Raw genomic sequence first — 7664 nt, 5'->3', positions numbered from 1 at the left:
CTACTCAGTGTCGGCTGGCATTTTTGGTTTAGATTTTGTTGGTTGGTGCACAAGCACGTGTTCATCCACACAACACGCTCACGCAGGGCTGATACAGGGAGCTTCTAAGCAAATGTGTATTGTTCACGCACATACAAAACTGAGTCAACAGCATCGATGAGAGTCGTTAATTTCCTTATTTGGAACACTTGCAGAGCCACGGGGAAGTTCATCTCCACTTAGTACTCGTGCATGGCTTTGCGATCTTCTTAAAATATTTGTTTTTCTCACTTTTCCTGCTAAAAAGCAGACGGCAAGCTGGAATTTGATTAAGGTGCCAAGGGTGCATACTGCGCCTGAAGGCGATTTTTTCTCCCGTTTTCTTCCCCCGCTGGTGTTCCTGCTGCCCACACTTTGTTCGAGGCGCAGAAGACGAGGCCAAGGAGAAGCTCTCCAAGGTCCCGTCTTTTCTCCTCTAGCTTGCCAAGGAACGGTTTCTGCCGTTCAGCTCTTTAAAACAGAGGGGTGGGTGGATGGGGGGGTAGGGTGGTGTGTGTGGAACTCACTCTTCCCTCGAAAGTTGCTATTTCCTAGTTCGGTCAAAGAGAGACCGATCCCCACCTCGGAGGGCGCTCGGTGGCCGGTGGCAGCGGTGCCAGCGAATCGGCTGGAGGGGTCAGGACGAGTAGGAGGAATGTGTTTTTCTCCCTGCGTGCAGGCAGGAGCTCAGCTCAGCCTGGAGGTGCTTGGGCTTGAGGGCAGGTGACGGTCTCTCCCGTCAGAGCTGCTGGCGCGGCAAAGCGCGGAGCATTCCTGCCCTGCATCCCTGCCCTGCATCCCGCCCCTGCACCTCGGTCCCCGCTGCCCGCCGCCCTGCCCCAGGCTGCCCAAAGGAGCTACCTTCCCGGGAAAGCCCTGGGGGTTTCTTCAGGAACAAGGCAGGGGAGCGGAATTGCCTCCGGGAAGCCCGCAGGGTCTCCCCGTCAGGGAAAGCCCAAAGAGCGTGGCTTTCCTGAGAGCTTTGGCCTTAGGAGCTGTCGAAGCCCTAAACTTCCTCGGGAAGTCACCTGGAGATAAGAGGATGAAGAGGTTTTGGGACAGAGCTGGTTTTGGAGGTGGAGTGAGCGCGGTACGGGACAAGGTGTTCACTCAGCTGACCATCTATTTCCTGCCACCAGGAGCAGGGAAGGAAAGTGAACTCGCACTGTTTAGGATAACATAGAAAAAGGTTTTCCCTCCAAATGTCCAGCCCAACCTCTGCGAAAAAAATATTCGCAAGCTTTTTCTTCACTCTATAAGATGTCTCTTAAAAGATCAGCTTGTCGTATTGAAGTATCAATTTATGATGCTTTCCTTTCTGTCATGAATGTTCAGTTCACTTTTTGGACATGCATCCAGCAGCACTACATGTTACAAAGGAGGCTTCAATTGTGTGTGAATGACAGCATCTAAATTGTTTAACAAGACATTCTCCACTGGTGCCCCCTGTCAAGCTTTTGTATTTAATAAAGATACTTCCAGGTGTAATAGCACTTATAAAAGTAAAGTATTTTCTATTATACATTCTGAAAATTGACTCTTGGAGAACATTACCCCCAAGATTTATAACAGGCACCACCCCCTTTAAATTCACCTAAGTTTATTGTGTCTGAGGGTCCGTAGGCTTTGCATATCATGTTAACAGTCTGACAGTTTCACAGAAGGGAAAAACTAAAAGCATTCTAATAAAGGAAGTAATTACCTGACCTTGTCTGGGCCAAAGCTGTGGAAAATCATTAACCTCGCTGCTTGCTTATGTAGAAATCTTCACATCTCAGGAGGAAAATGGAAGTCCTCAGACCCTCATCACAGAAAATGAGGACAAGTCACAGGACCCAGGGCTAGAGAGAAGACCTCTGAAGACACTCAGATCCTACAAGAGCTCTTGTGGGACAACCAGTCCCAGCAGTAGATGAGGGATGATACATGTAATGGTTCCAGATTTTTTTTTCACCAGGTCTCAATCAATCCTAATCTGACACTCACTGAATTAATTCACCTTAAAAAAATAGAGACATATAAAATATAATTAGTAGACAGAGTATAATTAATATATAACATTTAAATAATATTTAATATAAATATATATAGCATACAATATACAATACATAATGTATCATATATATATATATTTGTATACTGTGTGAACTGAGGTTATGACAGAGCACTCTTTTTCTCTGCAGAAAAGAGACCAGAGAACAAATTTCTCCACATTTCTCCCTCTTTGTTAGCAGGCACTCATAAGTACTGCCTGCTTTGGGTAGAATAATTTGCTAACAAAGAGAAAGACCAAGAAGAGGGAGTGAAATGAGAGGTGGTCCTTGGGAGTTGAAAACCAAGAGCTTTGTAACTAGGGGCTTCAGGTTGCCTCATAGGAAGGCACACAGATGTTTGTGCTCCAGAGATGCCTGGAGCAAGGGGAGGAAAACACACAGAGTCAGCCTAAGCCTGCCAGCGTGCATGATGGACACTTGCCTCTGCCACACCCCATGCCACCCTGGATCAACAGTTTGTTTGGCTTCTAAAGCAAAGTTCATCCCCACAGACATCCAATGCATACGGCTGATGAACAGTGTCACTTAAAACTAACCAGCAGACCCTGTTTGGTGGAAATACTGGAAGATGGGGCATTCCTTGCCTCTGGAGATCAAGAATTTGAACATTTTTAGGTTTATAATTTTTCCACATCTGTTTTCACCTTAGGTCATGACCAGCCTAAGGGCCAGAGAAAGAAACTGAGTCAAGCCAAGGTACTAATAATATAATGGAGCAGAGAACTTGTATCAAATAGGGATCAGGCCCAAGGACTGAGCTGGTTCCACTGATCTCCTCAGGTGAATTTAAGGGGGAAGTAACTCCTACCATCACCTACATCCTACTGGTTCATCTTGCAGGCTCATCTTCAGGTAGATGCGAAGCAATAAATGTACATGTTTGATGACGGTATGAAAACAAACAAAACATATTTCAGAACCTTCTTACATAGTGAATAAAAGCCCATATAAAAGCTGCTTCCTACAAAGGAGTAATTAATGAAACAGATTCTTAGGTCAAACTAAAGGATTTCTCTGAGATCAGATGTCTTCCTCCTTGTGCTAGAGGAACTACACTGTAGGAAACTGTGCAACTGGACAGACTTCATGTGTCCTCAAAGATCTGTTTCACTTACTACAGGCATTATTCTTGGTTCCGCATGCAGCTGAATCTGGGGATTGAACATTGTGCCTGAACTTCATCTTTCTGTTCCTTTTTCAAGGTGTACATAGAAACCACTGTTGTTTGATTTTTTTATTATTATTTTTTTAACTCTTTTTTTCCCTTGAGCAATGCTATTCAACCCTGTGGACATGAAGATATTGTGCAGATTTGCATAATCCATTTATTTTCTACAGCTACATAGAAACACACAAGGTATTAAAATTTATGGATGTACTTCATTTGCATATATGCTCCTTCTGTTGTTATTTTCAGTAAATATTGATGCAATTCTGTTCAGTGGTGGGAAGGCAAACTGTTTCAACAAATGTCAAGTTGAATAATCTAATGCTAAATAATGTTCAGAAGAAATATAATTCCATGAAGAATGTTTGCCCCAGGGCAGGACATTTGAAAACATAGAAGTGTATCCATTTGAACAGAACATACTGCAAACAGACTAATCCAAAAAGCCGGCTCACAAAAATTATGTGCAGAAGTTACTTTTACATTTTGTGTCAGTCAACACCAATTTCTAGAAAACCCCAGGCCATGTAAAAATAGATAATGTTAATTAAAACATGGAGAAACTCCTGGATTCCACTCAGATTTACTTCACATGAATTCAAAATGTTCTGTTTCCTGGTATCACTCCTGACACCATAAAGCATTTATTTTGCTCTGCCCTAAGTAGAAGCCTGAGTCAGAAGATTTGTAGCATCATCCATATCTGCCTAAGGTTCCTGGAAACAGATTATGTACTCAGTGTTAATCGCAAGAGCAATAACTTTATTCCTTAGTCCTTGGTTTCATGGGAGTAAAATTGAAAGGCAATAGAAAATACGGAGTTAAGACTGGGCTTTCTTACCTACACAAAACTCCCTTTCAGTAAAAACACCAAGCTGGTGTTATTTTCTCCCATATAATCTAACAAAGACCAAGAGATCCAGACAGCCAGTTGTATGACAGGAACTGGGTTATTGAACAATTACTTTATTGTTAATTTACAAGAATCAGACAAAAATAGACAAGCCAAAGTCTGATTTTTTTCAGCCTAAACCTTTTCCCATATAAATAAGGTAAATTCCAGAATCAGTTCAAGACTGCTGAAAACTAGATTGCTTTCTTTTTGAAGCACAGTCCCAGGGCAGCTGGCAGAATTCATATTCCGCAGGTGCTGCAAGGAAAAAAAGCCCTTCTCTCCTGCCACTAAGCCACACAGCCCTACTGTGCTGATGTCACGTTGCATCATTCCATGACTGGTTTTAACTTGCTAATATAATGGAAGCTGTTCCATTTTGAGGAAAGGACAACTTTCCCCCCCTCCCCAGTTCCATGAGCTGATGAAACTTACAGAGGAGATTGGTGTACACCCAAGCCATAACAAAAATAAGCAGCAGAGAGGGTAGGAGAGGTGGGGAGCAGCAGCTGCAACAGTACACAAGATGCACTGTAGGGAGCTGAAAACCCTCACTGACACCCGTGAATATTTCTAGATGGGAATATCTGTATAAATCTCCTAAATCCATGCAACTGGGCCTCCTCTGTGACACCTTGATGTTCAGATAGAAAACTGTATTTCCAAGTCTGCCTACTCAAGCATGGCATTGTACCACAAATTGCCTGAGCCAATTCATAGCAAAGGTAGGAAACTTGACAATAACCTAAACAAACAGTTCCAAATTTTTGCAAAAGAGTGATTAAATGTTAATTTCAATTCTCCTGCACTGTCCTGCTTCAGACAGTACTGCAGTGACAGCAGGGAGAGGAAGCAGATGTTAAATCAGTTAAGTCAGAGTTTCCGTCTTAGAGGGCTGAACCCGCCCAGTGCTGAGCACCTCTTGAATTGATTTCTCTCTTTACTGATATTCAGCTGGTTTCAATAAACAAAACACTCTCTTACTGGTTACTGTTCTGGGAACCTCAACTACTCTTGGGTCTGTTTTGAATACTAATATAAAAACTAAATTCTGATGTCACACGCCACCTGTGCTAATGCTGAGAGATGCTTTGGATGTTGTTGGTATGAAAAAGTGTGAAGGGTTGGCTAAGTCAAAGTGAGATATGAGTGGGCAATTTCACATCAGCAAGACACATCAATGATTTAGAGGAAATAGAAAAGGGAGAGAAGGAGCAAATCTAATGACCTGCCTCGCTGTCTAGTATGTGCCATATTTGAACCTGCAATATTGCAATTGGCATCAGTACATTACACGGTTAACATACACACTGGAGAATGCTCCACGCAAAATAAACTGGTATCTCCCCCAGGAGAGGACTTTAAAAGTCTTGGATATATGGGGTAATCAAAATAAAGTATCTAAAGAATCAGTGAGAAGCAGGGTAGGACACAGTAGTGACTCAACAGTCAGAGGGAGCACATGCTTTTGAAGTGTGGGGTGCTGGCTTGGAATATAGGCAGGGCTGTTTGGGCCCAAGTACCACGGAGTCCAGATCCAGAAGTCTCTTAAGTCAAAGCGGAAGGAGATCTGCTGTGTGTGACACGAGTGAAGATGAAGCAGAACTCCTACAGAATACCACTGGGGGGACAGCCGGACAAAAGCTCCTGTGAGTGGGTGTATGTCTTCCTCCTGCATTTGTTATTTGCATGTTGAACTTACTCTGCAGTGACACTTCTGCTTGTGGTCTCTGTGGATCTGGGTATTTCACGCAGTTCCAAGTTCTGGCATTTCCTTTAGAGCCCAGGGAAAAATTTACGATTAATCAGTTAGCCACTGATTCTGCAGTTCCCAGTCCTTGGCTAATACTGGCATGCCTCCTGCTTTGTGCACCTCTGCTACTTAGTCACTGACTTAATTCAGTCTCCCCTCTGTACTACTGGGGAAGAATATTAGGCTTTCAGCAATTATTTCTCATATACCCACTGTTGACCAGCTGCAAATTTACCCCAGGGCAAATCCTGCTCAGGACCATGAGACTAACCTGTTCTTCAGCAGGTCTAAGGATGATCTCTTTCCCCCAAAAGCCTTGAAAGCATCCACACCGTACCTATCAATGAGTTAGTTTAGGACAATTCAACTGGAGAATGACAAGTATGCTTGAAAAGCATGTCAAATTTTGTTAGCTAATACTTTACTAGGCTTTCCATGGTTCTAATCCATGTTGCATGAGACAATTTACTCAAAGCTGTTTGGTTTACCTCAGTGCTCACTGTTTAGGTACCTCTGTTGCAGTACTCATGGTTTAAATGAGACTTTAAAATACAAGAGTTTGGGAAACACACATTGAAACCAGTCAGGTTCTGAAAGGTCTTGCTGAAACTTCGGGTTGTTTTTCTAAAAGACAACATTTGGTGTAAAAGATCTCAGTGTAGAACTGTAGTGATGTTTAACAGGTTATGTTTAACACACAGAGGACACAAAGTTTCTCTTAGTGGAGCAATGACATCAGTTAGCCTAGAGAAGCATTCATTTTGTCTGAAAAGTAGGTAGCACCAACAATTTAGTACCCTGGCAAGCCCTTTACCAGGCCAAGACTTGGTTGCTCAGGAACCTCAAGCTAGAATTTGTTAACACCAATTCTGATGTTACACCATTGGAGCAGTGTCAACACTATGCACCAGAAGGCAGCACTACAAACCCATCACAGCCAATGGGACTGAATAAAGGTTAGAAAAAATTAAATTCTTATAGAGAGACAGTCAAGCAGAAGAGAGGTAACTTCCATCAATGAAGTCCCCTGCATGTCATTGTCTTACTCTTGTCAAACTAGAGACATTCTGAGTCAGGGTACGACCATTATTCTCTGCAGAACAGAAAAAAACACACATGGGGCATTCAAAATGGAAACCCAGAAACATCCAAATATGAACTTTACAGCTCCAATTCATTTCACTAAAACCATCTAGGGGCCAAAGAAAAAGCAAAAACAAATTTTAAGGGCGGTCACCTGATGTTAAAGTTAGTAAATGTATGTTAGATACGTAGCCTTCTTCCTGTCAAGCTCTAAGATCTGGATCCTGCAACCAAAGTTATTTTAAAAAAACACTAGGAAATACATCAAGTTGGTGAAGCTATTTTCCCCAGTATCTGAAAAGCACTTATATTGGTTTTGCTAGGGACAATATGCCCAAATCTAAAGGTTTTTACAGCAGGAAAGTGTCTAACAGAACAAGACTAGCAAGCTAAAAAGCTTATGTACTTTTTATGTGCTTTGTAAAATTTTCCTTTGGATTTTTTTTATTACATTGTTCTGAGAATCCATACCTTTCATGTTTCATCTTTCCCTTGCTTGGATTGAATCGCACTCTGATCCACTTCTGTCTCAGAATTGTTTCAAGGACCTAACCTTAAGAACCTGAAGTTCCAAGCAGTGTAGTATTTTCTAAAAGTGGTCTTTCCAGAAGTGGTGTTTACAGAGTACCCCCCACCAACCTCTTTCAACAATGGCACTCACTAATGACTAGAAGTAAATTAAAAAAACAATTTCCA

The sequence above is a fragment of the Apus apus genome, chromosome Z (assembly GCF_020740795.1).
Source record: "Apus apus isolate bApuApu2 chromosome Z, bApuApu2.pri.cur, whole genome shotgun sequence".
Lineage (NCBI taxonomy): Eukaryota > Metazoa > Chordata > Aves > Apodiformes > Apodidae > Apus > Apus apus.
The sequence above is the reverse complement of the archived record's forward strand: the minus strand, read 5'-3'. Positions refer to the sequence as shown.